General features: G+C 38.1%; 2 pseudogenes; both read right to left on the bottom strand.

Moving 5' to 3' along the window:
• Nucleotides 1-232: 232 nt before the first annotated feature.
• LOC110206893 (RNA N(6)-adenosine-methyltransferase METTL16 pseudogene) lies at nucleotides 233-2,779 on the bottom strand (annotated as a pseudogene).
• Nucleotides 2,780-6,022: 3,243 nt separating this feature from the next.
• Nucleotides 6,023-7,317, bottom strand: LOC110207062 (UV excision repair protein RAD23 homolog B-like; annotated as a pseudogene).
• Between the last annotated feature and the right edge of the window lie 6,885 nt (nucleotides 7,318-14,202).

Raw genomic sequence — 14,202 nt, 5'->3', positions numbered from 1 at the left:
CTTATGATTAGTAAACAAGAATGCTACTCTTATATGACTCATGTAACTAGTGCCTTCATGCCCTAAAGCATCTCATTATGTTTTAAAGCCACAGATTCTTTCTCAGGAATTATATCTAATTCTTCATTGTTCAGGATTCCATAAACTGCATTTCTTGCTTTCTGTTTGTCTATCATTAACATTGTCTGCTCTTGCCTTTGGCAATCTACTCTTTCCCTGTCTTTGAAGGCAGCTAGTATATTCTTTTTTTCCTCTTGACATATATTAAACATTTAAAGAGATGATGTCCAGCTGTCCCTTGGGATTTTTCTCCTTTTTGGCTGCGGTATTATTGATTTCTTCAGGGGTACCTAGCTCCTCTGCTGTATAAGAAGAGACTTGAACACTTTCTAAAACCCTTATCCTTCTCTTTGCCTAACCTTTTCCTTCTCTATAGGTTCTTGGTTGTTGTCTCCTTGAGCAAGTTGATTTAGCCTGGGTAGTGGGTTTTAACCAAGCTTGGTTCAGTCTCATACACTGCAAGAATAGATGAAGAGCACTTGTCAGGACACTCTTCCCAATCTGGGTTATTTTCACTCTCTTTGGGAAAATATTTCTCCTTTTCTATGGCTTTAATGAAGTCTTTAGGAGCTTGGGGAACTTCTCTCATTTGCCTCATTCTGTCTCTTTTCTTTCTCATTAAATGAATCCCAGAGTTTTCTAGGACTGTTAAGAACAGGCTAACTTCCTCCTTTCCATGGGGAGCCCATTTATGGTGGACCTCCATATGAGCGAGGATTTTTTCAACCCACATTATAATGACTGATATGTCTGCTACAGCATTTGAACTCACAACTAAAATTTGAGGAATAAATCTTTTGTTGTAGCTGCTAATACTACAAATGTAATGTACTTCCTTGGGCTTTTCTATTTTTTTTTTCTTTGATGGAGTTATTGGCACTGTTATATCAGCATGAAACCTCAAGACAATGCTCATCTCATTGTTTGCCCCTGGTAGAATTTTGTGTGGGTGACTTTAGGAGCCTCTTGTATTGGCATCTCCTCCTTCAATGGAGCTTGACTGCATTTCTTTCCAATCATGCATCTGTTCCACCTTATTGTCTTCCTCAGCTTCAAGCTGTCATGGGTGATTCTTTCAATTGCCTCTATTTCATTTTTTCCTAACATGATTTCTTTGAGACCCCCAGTATTTATGTAACTTGATGGGAATTTCAAGAGTTTACTCCCTTGGCTTGCATCTGGTTGCAAAAAAAGAGGAGGATTATACATATAAAAATCATAAATTACCTCCAATTCTTCTTTAAAAGAATCCATTTGGAATGCCAGTACTTTAACCACTTTTATCAGGTCAGATAAATTATTCTTTCCATGTTTTTTTTTCTAAGTATATTTGAAGCACGTATTATCCACTTTTGTTGCAAGGAAATACCTATCTTTCAAAGTTTGTCCAAATAAAGAATTGTCCTGCACCTATGTCAATGCCCTCAAAATAGTGAATTTCTGACCAACTCATGATAGTCAATCAGAATTTTACCTAGTAAATCTAATTGAGTCACAAGTGTGTCTCTCCAATGAAATATAAATACAGACATTTCTCATTTTACATAATTGGAGAGTTCTATGTAAGTATTTGGGGGAAGGGGAGAGGGAGCAGGGACAGAGAAGCAAGAACAAGAGGAGGAGGAACAGTGGGGACTGCCAAGAGGATGCATACATACAGGTGGCTGGGCAGAGAAGTGCAAAGGTCTCCTGTCTCAGCACTAGAGGTCTTAATCCAAGCCCCAATCCATTGGAGGTGGGTGGAGATCTCATGGAGCAGCCTTCAGTTCTTTTGCTTTTACTTGGAGGGTTTTTTGTTTGTTTTTCGGTGGATGGGGTGAGTACTGAGCTGAAGGGCAGAAGCTGAGAGAGCACAGTACTGCAAAGTTAACATTTTTTGGGGGGGGGACTGTGGGGTTCTTTCAGAATTCTTTAGGCAAAGTCAAATTTGCATGATTAATTTACATAAAATGGGAACTGTCTGTAGTAGGATAAAAATCTTCCTTTAAGAGAGGGCTGGTCAAAACACTGACCACTTTAGGGTCTTTGAAGTTGACACTTTCTCAACTAATTCTTTGCAATTACCTAATTCTGTAATATGTTGTAATTATTTCTATATATATCTTATTCCCCTCCATCAGTCATTAGTTAAGATTCTTTTTTCTTCAGGCAATTGGGGTTAAGTGACTTGCCTAGGGTCACACAGCTAGTAAGTGGGAAGTGTTTGATCTGAGTCAGGATTTGAACTCAGGTCCTCCTGACTTCAGGGCTGGTGCTCTATCCACTGTGCCACCTAGAGTTAAGATTCTTGAGGGCAGAAAATGTGTCTTCTTTCACTTTTAAATCTCCACAGGTTCACTGGATCCTACTCTTTGTAGATAAATTACTCTCATTGTACCAAGTTCCAGGACACTTCAAAGCTTCCTCAATAAGATCTACAATCACTCAAAAGGCTCACTCTCCCAAATAAATTTAACATGACATGCTGCTTAAAATCTGAATATTTGAATACCAGATATGCAAAGTCATGAGGCCAATCTTTATACCTGTTCCTAATATGCATAAATTTATTTAAAGCCATTCTTTTTTGGAATATCAATTTAAGTGATAAGATTTAGTGTTATCTGGTTCCCCAAGTGATCTCCATGGTCAGATACTGATCATCTTCATGGATTTGACTGATGTTGGAGAGAAAAAGCGGTCTTTTGTTTAAACAAGTGATTACCAGCCCTGGTTTCATTATACCACAGGGTATCTTCCATTTATTTCAAGAAGTATTGAAAAGTTCCTGGCCACTTACTTGCTGAGGTGTCTTCTTTTTATCTCCTTTTCCTCTTCCCTCTCCTCCTCCTTCTTTTGGTTTCTGCCACCCCCAGTAACAAATGCAAGTGCAATCCTGTCATCTTGTGCCACCAGCCAACTAGGTAACTGCTTTACTCTTAAAGTATCCTGGGATTTCTTTTTCACTGACTCCTTTTTTCCCTTTTTGCCACTTTTTGTTTGACCCTTTCCTGTAGACTCAACTTCTGGGCTGAATGTGCAATTTTGTTTTCATTCTTTTATAAGTTCAGGTCATTGGGCCCATCCCACATTAGGGTACCCTTTTCTTGAGAATCTCATTTTCTTTTTGTTCTTGATCCTCTTCTTCCCCAAAATGGCTTCTTCCATTATAGACTAAGGATACCTTTTCCCTCGTTCATAAAACTGTTTACTTTCTGTTTTTTTTTTAAATGCCCTTCTTTCTCCCTGTTTTCTACCATCTATACAACTCTTATATCAGGGGTTGCTACATGACTCAGAAGGCCTGGGCACATTTTGGAGAATTTCTCAATTCTTTTGGATCATTGCCTCCACTCAGAAAATTTGGAAATGTAAGTATTTCATACCACCAAGGACGTTGTCACCAACTATCCTTGCAATAGCGTGATTTACAATGCTCGAAGAATGAAAAGATTTATTTGAAGATAAAACACGGAACCCACAAATAGGGCTTTGCTGATTTCATGGAAAATAATGATGGCCATTTTCCAGAATACTGCATGGCTTTAATCACATTCACGCTTTAGTGTGCTCTTTACTTTAGATCCTCAGCAGAAATCTTTTACTAAATCTCTTTTTATTTTTAAATTTGTCATTATTTTCTTTAAAAAGCATTTTAAATTCTTTTATATATTTTGACTGTATCTTGGTAGACTGACATATATACACATATATTTGTATTTTGTAGTTGTTTTTGATGTTTCCTTTCTATTATTTCCTCTTAGATTTTGTTATTGCTCTATAGAAATGCTGACAATTTTTGATGTTTTATTTGTATCCTACCACATTACTGAAGCTATTACTTATCTCAATTTCTTTGCTGATTTTCTGGGGTAGTTAAATAAAGAATCATATATTTTGCAAATTGGGGTAATTATGTCTTTCCTTTGCCAATGCTACTCCTTTCAGCAGCTTTCTATCCATATTGTTGCTATTGCTTACATTTCTAGAACTATTCCAAATAATAGTGTGGAGAGGTGGGGATTCTTTCTTTATTCTTGCATTTATTGGCAAAGCTTTTACTATTCCTCTTTTGTAAATGCTAGTTTTTGGTATTAGATTTTTAAAAATTTTATTTAAAAGTGCCCCTACTATACATATAGTAAGGTTTATAGAATAAATTAATGTTGTATTTTATCAATCAACAAGCATTTAGTACCTATTGTCTGCTAGACACTGTGCTTGGCATTTAGGATACAAATAGAATGACTTAATTTTCACATGGGAATATATGGCCAACTCAAGCTACTGGCATTATATTGCTGTCTTTAAAAAAGTGTATAGAACTGTTTCCAGCAACTTTTCTTCCATTAGAACAAAAAAGAAAAAACCTACTGGGAAGTTTGCAAAATGGAAGCTGGTAAGACATAAAACTTTGGAAACTAGACAAACAATCAAGCTAACTTATGGCATATTAAAAGGAAATTCTTAATAGTAATGATGGCTTTCTTTTGTTTTTTACTCTTTTCATTTCCCTTTGTAAATCTTGGTAATTGATTCTAAGGGAGGCAAGCATCTACACTCTTGTTTTTCAAAAATATTTTAGTGTAACATAAACTTAACTATTTAAAGAACTAATTTTAATTTATTTTGACTCTGTGATGCTGAGTAGGAAGATGAAATTTGTATAGATTTTTCCCTGAAGTGATCTCTTGCGATATCCTTAGCACAGCTTGATGGTGATGCTTTTTTGAGCTTTTGGGTCATGCACTCATTACCTTCTGTCTGTCTTCTATGAAAATAAACAAAACTATGATTCCTCCCACAAAAAATTACTATGTGGAAGATAATGGTAATGATGAGACTATATAAGATTTCTGGGATACAGCAAAAGCAATCTCCAGAGGAAAAATATACATCTAAATACATAAATTAAATCAAAGAGAAGGTTCATTAACAGCACAGAATTTAAAAACCAGACAATTAGCAAATAAACAAACTCTAAAGTACAAAGATAGGAAATCTTAAAATCAGAGGAGAAATAAATAATACAGAAAAAACATGGAAATGTTAAACAAAGCTAAAAGCTAGTTATTTGAAAAGACTAACAAAATAAACCTTTAGTTAACTATTAGCTCTTAATATGATATAAAAGAGGGAGGAAATAAAATTACTCAAATAAAAATATTAACAAGATAAAAGCACAATGGAGAGGAAATGAAAAGAATAATCAGAATCAATTCTGTATGATTATATATTAACAAAACCAAGAAATTAAAAGAAATGGAACATAACCTATAAAGATATGAAATATATATATATATATTATTAGAACATGAAATAAGAATTTTAATCCAATCTCAAAATAAGTTAATTACCCATATAAGAAGTATGAAAGAAAAAAACCCTAGTCCATAGAGATTTATAGATGTATAGCTTCTTATATCATGTTAGGAGGGTTCTCCTATTCAATGATCATAGAATTTTAAAATAGCGGTAATGGTTTTCATCAGAAAGGATTTCTCCCTGCCCCTCCCCCCAGCAATTAACATGAAAGAATGAAAGAACTAATTTCACACTTATTTGAAGTAGTAAAAATAACCACCTATAATTTAGCATTTATGTTTACAGTTGCTCCAAAAAATCTTTTGAATTTCACAAAGCCATTATCCAGTGTTGCCATGAAATAGAGATTGTAGATTCTAGGTAGTAAAGGCTCTCTCCAAACTAATGTTAAGTTGAAAGCAACAAGAAGAAGGACATTACACTAAATTTCTGAATCTAGTACACTAAAAAGAGTGCGTTAAAATGTGTTACCTACAGTTTTATAGAAGGAACTAAATACTTGCAAAAATTGATTTTTGGTCGTATAATATTTTACTGTGTTGATTTTCTGCACCTGCTAATTTAAAGTAGACATGTGCTGTATTTATTCCTGCCCTATTTCCTATATCCCTTCTCACCCCAACCATGTTATACCAAGTATTATGGATATCAGCCCAAATCATCCCAGACAATCCAGCGAGCAAAGTTAGTGTAATGCACTGGTGTGAAGTATGAGAATAAAAAAAAAAAGTCCCTTTCAATCTTCATCAAAGTTCTACTGTAGAAGAAAATTGGCAGCCAAATTTTCATTATTCTCACAAGCAAAGTAAGCCTGTATCACAAATCCTTCAGGGAATCTGAATGCCTTTAGTCTTTCTATAGCTTTTTTTCCCTCAGGTGTTACTTGAATGTAGTTCATGTGACCACTGCCAGCTTCACCTGTTCTTCTACTGCCACTTCCACCTTCTCCTTGACCACCAGATTCTTGAATTGGTTCATTTAACATTTGAATAAAATGTTTTTGATGTTGGTTGATTTGCTGCGGTAACTGTGGATTTTATCCTCCTATTTACTGCAACAAGGCTGGCAGAAGGGAAAGATTCTGTTGAATAATTTTTCTCATCTGCTGGAACTGAGGCTGGTTCCATAAAAATTCAAGTGTATGTCCTCCAGAAGTAGTAGTAGTAGTAGTGATGGTGGTGGTGGTGGTGGTAGTAGTAGTGGTAGTAGTAGCAGTAGTAATGGTAGTGGTGATGGTGGTGGTAGTAGTAGTAGTGGTGGTGGTGATAGTGGCGGTGGTGGTGGTAGTAGTAGTGGTGGTAGTGGTAGTAGTGGTGGTGGTGGTGGTAGTAGTAATAGTAGTTGTTGTTGTTGTTACTGTGGCTATAGCTGCTGCCACTGCTGACGACTCAGCAGTCGCTGTGCTGTCAGCCTGGCTTGGGATGAGGTGAGGTGGGGATCCACCACCGCCTGACTCTCTCTATCTTCTGGGATACCTATTAAAAGATATGACATTGCTCTATCAGGGTTGTTGAAACTGGCTCTTAGTGCCGCAATTACTTGCTCTTCCTCATAACCCATTGACATGATCGCAGTCACCATGTTTTCATAGGATTAGCCTGTCACAAGAGCCCTTGTTGCATCTTCAGAAAGGTTTGACTGAGAAGAATCATCCTGGGTACTGGCAGATGATGTTGGACTAACACCAACAGGAGCTTCTGCCGGCTTCTCCTCTGGTTTCTCTTCCTTAGGAACACTAGCAGGTATCGGTTCACAAGCTGCTGCAGCTGGTGGTAGAGTGACAGATGTAGGGATGGGAGCCAAGGCAGGGGGAGGAGTTGGGGCTTGAGCCACAGATGCTGCTGTAGATGAACTAACTGTAGTAGTAGCAGGATTTGATTATTGAGTTGTAGCTGGTGAGGGTGCTGAAGCAGCTGCTGCTGTGGGTTTTGTCACCATAACCACCACAAAGTTCTTCTCATCAATTTTGTATTTTTTGAGAGCAATATCATTGTTGAGGATTTTGTCTACAAAATGATGAGGCTCAACAAGATGCTGTAACTTTATAGAAACTCAGAGGCAGAAGAGGACCCAAATAAATTATTTTTTTGGTCTGCTACTGGAAAGGCATCCTTTCCCTTTTTCAGAATCAATCTTCTCTTTCAGTGCCTTAACTGCCTACTGCTCCTTTGGAGTCTCCAGTCCAACACAGACTTGGTTTTCCCTCCATCTGCCTCTCCTAAATCTCTCATGGGGCTCTCTGCACATGTCCAATCCTGCCTGGAGAGCTGAGACAAGGCCAAGGAAGCCAAACTTCCCCTCCCTCAAGTCCTTCCCATCCCTCTAGGGGATGACCACCCAGCTTCTTGTGGATAGAGTAGCTGCCCCGCCCCCCCATTGATAAGGGGTGGGGGAGGAGGTGGATGGCCTTGAGTCTGCCTGCCTGTCAAGTCTCTCCCACCTTACAACTTGCCTCATCTACATAGTTATTAACTATTTCAATGACTTGCTTTTTGGATCACCCATTAGCATATCATTATTAAATCTCCATTTAAATCTGTATCTTTTAAGTCTTATCAGTATTAATTACTATTATTATTGGGTTACTGTATAAAAAGTTATGTTCGGTATTTCTCCTTTTTAAGCTTTATTTTTCATTTCTCTGTGCCCTAGCACATCATCTTTTTTTTTTTTTTGGTAAGACGTTACTATATAACGCTGGAATATATGCATGTTCTTTAATATTGCCATTCAAAAGACACTATAATCTTCTGCACTTTCTCATCATCCTCTTTTAGTTGCTTTTCCTTAAGAAGGCTGAGCAGAATCAGTGCCAACCATTTCTTATGGGAAGGAGGATATTCTAGCTTAGCCATTACTATGTAGGGAATGGACCTTGAAGCACAAGATCAGTAAGATGGCAGAATGATTGTTTTCCTCAAATATCTTCAATCCAAAAACCTCAGAAAATAGAAATTATGTATAAGATTAGAGTAACTAAAGTTGAAACCATATGAGGACAAGTTGGACCTTAAAGCACCATCCTATTGTATTTATACTCACTGAGCTCTCCTCAGAGTCCTTTGGTAGTAAAGACACCCAGTGGGAACTCGATTATTTAATATCTCTGATGTTATTTCATGGGCATTTTTTAAACTTTTGCAATGTCTTCATATGTATTTTGGCTTTAGTTATTCTATATCTCATACATAATTTATTTTTTTCTGAGGTTTTTGGGTTGGAGAGCTTTGAGGAAAAGACTCTGCCATCTTGCTGATCATGTGACTTCTCTCCTACTAAGGCTTTTGTGGGGCTTTTTTTTGTCAGTGTTCTGTTTCATGTTTCCTCTAGCTATCTGGTGCCTGCATTTCCCTGCATTTCTTACAAATGAATCTTTACCGCTTCCTCTTAGTGCTTCCTATCAGAATTTCTCTGCCACCCTGCACGATTTTGTTCTGCTCATGGAATTCCAACAGATGGTCTATTTCCAGCTCTTAGCACAGTGCTTGGCCCATAGTAAGTCAACGCTTGTTGACTGACTGAGAATGTTTGTTCCTGTCCTCCACATTTCTTTAGCTTCCAGAAGATAGTAGCAGTCATTCCATATCACGGGGAAATAACTCTTCCTTTAGAGAGGAAGAGTACTTTAGAATTCCTGTTGTAACAAATTGTATTCCAGCTTAAACAAGGCTCTAGTCCATTATCCCTTTAATCTGAAGTTTTTTCTTTCATCATGGTTCCCAAGACCTCTGGCCTCCTACAAGAGTATTATCAGGAGTAATACTGGGACTCCATAATCAAATATCTTTTTTATCCCAGGACCCAGGTTGCCCACTTCCAGATTATTTCAGCTAGATCAGGAGTTCTTAGGCTTCCTCCCCTCCCCCTCCCCACCCCCAGTCATATACCTCTTTGGAAGTTTGGTGAAGTCTATGGACCACTTCTCAGAAGAATGTTTTTCAAATGCGTGAAATTGTCATATTTGAGATTTTAACAAAAGGGTAAACTGAGGCAGCTTTTTGCACAAGATAACATTTATTAACAGGGACATACTACCTGCCAATAAGGGCCAGCAACAATCCCTCTTTTTTTTTCTCACAAGACTGGGAAGTGCTCATTGTTTGAGTCCAGGTGTGAGAGAGCAGCCCAGAGTTTTGAACAACAAACCAGACATCCTTGAAGGATAGTTTGGTAGGGTAAAAATGTCAGACTTGACTCCTTTCTTTCACACACGTTCCCTTAATTCTTTGAAGCAAGAAGAGCTGGATTTTTAAACTTAACCCATTATAGGCCAGCTGAACTCTGACTAAGTTCAGAGACAAAGAACCACGAGGTAAGCAGCTATGATACAAAAGCAGTTACTTGTAGATAGGATCAGTAAGAAAATGATACAGGATCAGCCTTAATCTCAAAATGAAATATATAGGATTGTGAAGGAAACCCATTATATTGAAAAGCAATTATAAAAAAAGTTCATGGAATCCAGATTAACAGTCTGTTCTAGAAGCTTGGCAAAGTCCCTCAGCCTTAACTAATTGTTCATTTGGACCCCTCAATTCTCTCTAGGATTGCTTTCTATGCTATTTAGGATAAGGAGATGGAACTGGAAAAAGTCAATCATTTTTTCCATGATGCTAAGCCTGCACTTGGGAAAGTGAAATTTTATTGTCCCCCGCATCTGAGTTTCTCTACCTCTTTCCCGTTATGTCAGCTAAAACGCCTTTCTTCTCCAGGTCCTCACTTATTTCTGTAAGCTTACTCTTTCTCTGGCTATCACTCCTGTTTTCACTGTCCTCTTTTTCAGAGCTCTTACTCAGATGAAAGCTGCTTCCCTTTTATTGTGAAAGCCCTTCCTCGTGACAGTTTGTATACACATGCATTTTCCTATTCAGATTAGGGATCATGGGAACCAGAGGGCTTAGAGCCGGAAGGGACATTGAAAAAAATCATTTAGTCTGACCCTCTCATTTTACAGATGTGGAAAATGGGCATCCAATTTGGTGAAATGAGTTTCCCAAAGTCACATAGTTATGCAACTCAAACTCACCTCTCTGACTTTGAATCCCACCTTTAAATTTTACTAAATATGGAAATGGTTTTCCCCTGTTTATGTTTTTAGTGTGGTATTGGTATGTTCCATATCTGGAACACTATAGATCACAATCATAAATTTCAGTTGTAATTGAGCTATGGCTACATCTTAGAACAAATAAAGAACTTCTTTGCACCAAAATGTACCTAAAGGGTGATTAACCTTTCCTTCTGCTACCCGATTCAATCTTTCACTTGCGACTCTCCTTTCTGGGAGTGTAGGCCAGCTCCTGTGATCCTTGCTATTGGGGAGGTTGAGACTGGAGGATTGCTTGAGCTCAGGAATTCTGAGCTGCAATCAGGCTAAAGATGATTGAATGTCTATACTAAGTTTGGTACCAGTGTGGTGAGTCTCCTGGGAATAGGTCACTTAAGGTGAGACAAACTGACCCATGTTGGAAACCAAGTAGGTCAAAGCTTCCATGCTGATCAACAGTGGAACTGGGCCCCTAAAGGGGCTGATGTACTTCCAGCCTCAAAGACATAGAGAGACCTAGACTCAAAGATAAACAAAGATAGATAGATAAAAAAAAGAATAGATAGATAAAAAAGAATTTGAAAAGTAATTCATCTGTCAATCAATCAATCAATCCACAATTATTTATTAAGCACCTAATGTGTTAGGCACTCGAGATACAAAGACAAAAGTTAAATAATTTCTGCCCTCTAAGAGCTCACATTCCATTAGGGTAGACCACACATAAATATATGACTCTATTTTATGTTTTCTTCTAGAGATAATAGGGAGCCACTGCAGTTTATTGAGTGATATGGTTAGACCCTATCCATATTCAGAACTTGTTTATGGCCTTCATTCGTTAGTCTATCTGAAAATTTTTTATCGGACTTAAAAACGCCATCCTTTGTAATAATTCAATTCTGTAGTGAATTAAAAGTAGTTTTGGCCAATTCAATAACGTAATGAAAATACTCTCCAACTGTTCGGGAGGCTTTTCTCCTGACACTTTCATTCCCATTTCTGCCCCCACACCGAATAGGTTATATTTGTTTGGATATCTGAAGATGACATCAGAGTCTTTGTTGCCAGGTGTTTGAGTCACTGAAAAGATGTCCTTTCAGTTCATTTCTACTGAATTTATGAGGGTCGCTATTGCTGAGTTCTATGTCAGCAACTTGTCTTTCCTATGTGGCACATCCCTTTGAGAAATCTTCCTTTGAAAGGATCCTCTGTCTCTGTCTGCCCTCTTCTCTTTGCTTTGCTGTGTGGGTCATCTTTTATTTCTCCCTTCCTTTTCCTTCTTTTATGTGCCCTTTATATCAGGGAGGGTAGACTCCATTAGCATCTGTTTGTTTTTCCCCATTCCCCCCTCCTTTCTTTTAAAGTTCCCCTGCACCATGTATCTGAAACCCCCCAATCTCCTTCTGTAGCCCTTCTCCTGAAAGACCCTCACCTAGTATTAATTACTGAAATTCCCCAGGAATTGTATAGGAAGGCTACAACTCTTGAATCTATATAACAGAATGAAGGTCTGACATCATTCTCCATATAATGTCAGGGATGGGAAACCTGCGGCCTCGAGGTCACATGTGGCCCTCTAGGTCCTCAAGTGTGGCCCTTTGACTGAGTCCAAACTTCAGTTTGGAGGCCCACATGTGGCCTCGAGGCTGCAGGTTCCCTACCCCTGAATTATAATCCTTCAAATTCCTCACATTTGACAAATCACTATTGTTTTACTGTTTTTTCCCCTCTGAAATCCATTCTTCATTTGTTCCTGCTCCGTGGTACAAATATTGGAGTGCTGGAATTGGAGTCAGGAAGACCTGAGTTCAAAGCCTGCCTCAAATACAGCTCATGAAGAGTCGATCCAGGACTCAAAAGCAGGTATCTGACTGTCAAATCCTTGTTCTTTCCATTTCACCAATCTGACTCTACATATATCACCTAATTTCACCCTTATAATCTCCTCTGTCAGGTATATAAGTCAAATATTTTTATCTGCATTTTACCCATGAGGAAGCCACAGCAGAGCAAGATTAGAGGGGTTGGGTGAGGTCTTGACCTCACTTTCACTTCTTAGGCTGATAGAACCTTATATAGAGCTAAGGCAGCTAGATGGCAGAGTGGAGAGAATGCTAGATTTGGAGTCAGGAAGACGAGTTCAAATCCAGCCTCAGACACTTACTAGCTGTGTGGCCCTGAGCAAGCCAGTCAATTTAGCTTCTTCATCTGTAAAACTGGGACAATAATGGCATTTACTACACAGGGTTGTTGTGAGGACCAAACAAGATAGCATCCATAAAGTTTTTGTAAACCTTAAAGCACTATATAAATTCTAGCTATTATTATCATGATTATAATAATAATAATAATAATAAGGTAATAATATATAGTTACATATACAAATAATTATGTGCGATTGATCCAGGAGTCAGGAAAACCTGGATTTGAAATCCCTCTAGTGATGTATGCTTTTTGTGTGACCCTTTATAAGTCACTTAACCTCAATTACCCAAATACTCTCTAAGATTCAGTTGCAAAACCAAAAACAAACATAAAATCCAAAAGCAAAACAACAACCAAAAAACCTAAGCCAAAAAAACCCAACCAAACCAAAAAAAAAAAACCCCAAACCCCCCAATATTTGAGTTGGTAGAGGAAGTTTCTCCTTGGGAGCTCTCAACAACAATGAAATAATAGCTCTAGAACATAATAAATCATCCTTCCTTAATTTAATATAACTTGAAAGGTTGATGAGCTTATATTCAATTTGACTATCAATAAAATTATTGAATAGAATAATAACTTACACTCACAAATATGTCTGTATATATGTGTGTATGTATGCAACATAGCCACAAAGCATTTCTCACATATTATCTCATTTGGACATAGTAACAATCCAAAATAAGTAACATATTGTTATTATTATTATCCCCCATGTTTTCATGTGAGGAAACTGAGGCACAGAGAGGTTAAGTGCTTTGCTTAGTGTTATGCAGTTCATAGGAAGTAGGGGATCCAGGTTTTCAGTTCAGGTCCTAGGAGTCCACTGTTTCCACTTAGAGACAGTTAGGTGGTACAGTGGATAGATCTCTGGTCTTGGAGTAAGGACGGCCTAAGTTCAAATTCAGCCTTAGACATGTATAACTAGGGGATATCACTTAACTGCCTCAGTCTTCCTAACTGTAAAAAGAAGATAATAATAGTAACTACCTCCCAAGATTGTTGTGAGGCTCAAATGAGGTATTTGTCAAGCTCTTAGCCCCGTGCTATGTAAATGCTTCTTCCCTTCCCTTTCTTCCCCCCAGAGCATGTTTTCTCTGGGTTCCAGATCTGAGAGGTCACTCCTTTGTTGTGTTGCCCTCAGGCCAATGTGAGCTTGGAGTGAAAACAACAGTTGCTACCCATCAGGGTAGAAGTGTCAGGCCCCTCTCTTGGCTTGCCTCGTGTTAGATAGAGCTGAAATCTCAAAGGTTACATTGCTGGGCTGGCTTTCTCTTTGTTTATAGGACCTGTCACTCCAGACTAGAAGGACATTCATCCAATGACTGGGAGCAATCTGCTCTTCACAAAGCTGGCTGATTGCCACCTAATATCTTATGCTTTTCCTGGTGATTGCAAATCAATAGTTGGACAATTTATTCTCCTCTCTTCCTAGGTCTTCATGCTAAGTTGACTGGTCTGTCATTTCCAGGGTCGTCCTTTTTCCCTTTTCTAAAATCAGGCCCAACACTTTCCTTTTTCCAGTCCCTAGGGCTTCTCCTGTCCTTTAGGATTTCTAAAAAAAAAGATAATGGCTCAGTGGC

Source organism: Phascolarctos cinereus, unplaced genomic scaffold (genome assembly GCF_003287225.1).
Source record: "Phascolarctos cinereus isolate Bilbo 61053 unplaced genomic scaffold, phaCin_HiC Scaffold_3;HRSCAF=262, whole genome shotgun sequence".
NCBI classification, from domain to species: Eukaryota; Metazoa; Chordata; class Mammalia; order Diprotodontia; family Phascolarctidae; genus Phascolarctos; species Phascolarctos cinereus.
This window is presented reverse-complemented; position numbering and strand designations above follow the sequence as displayed.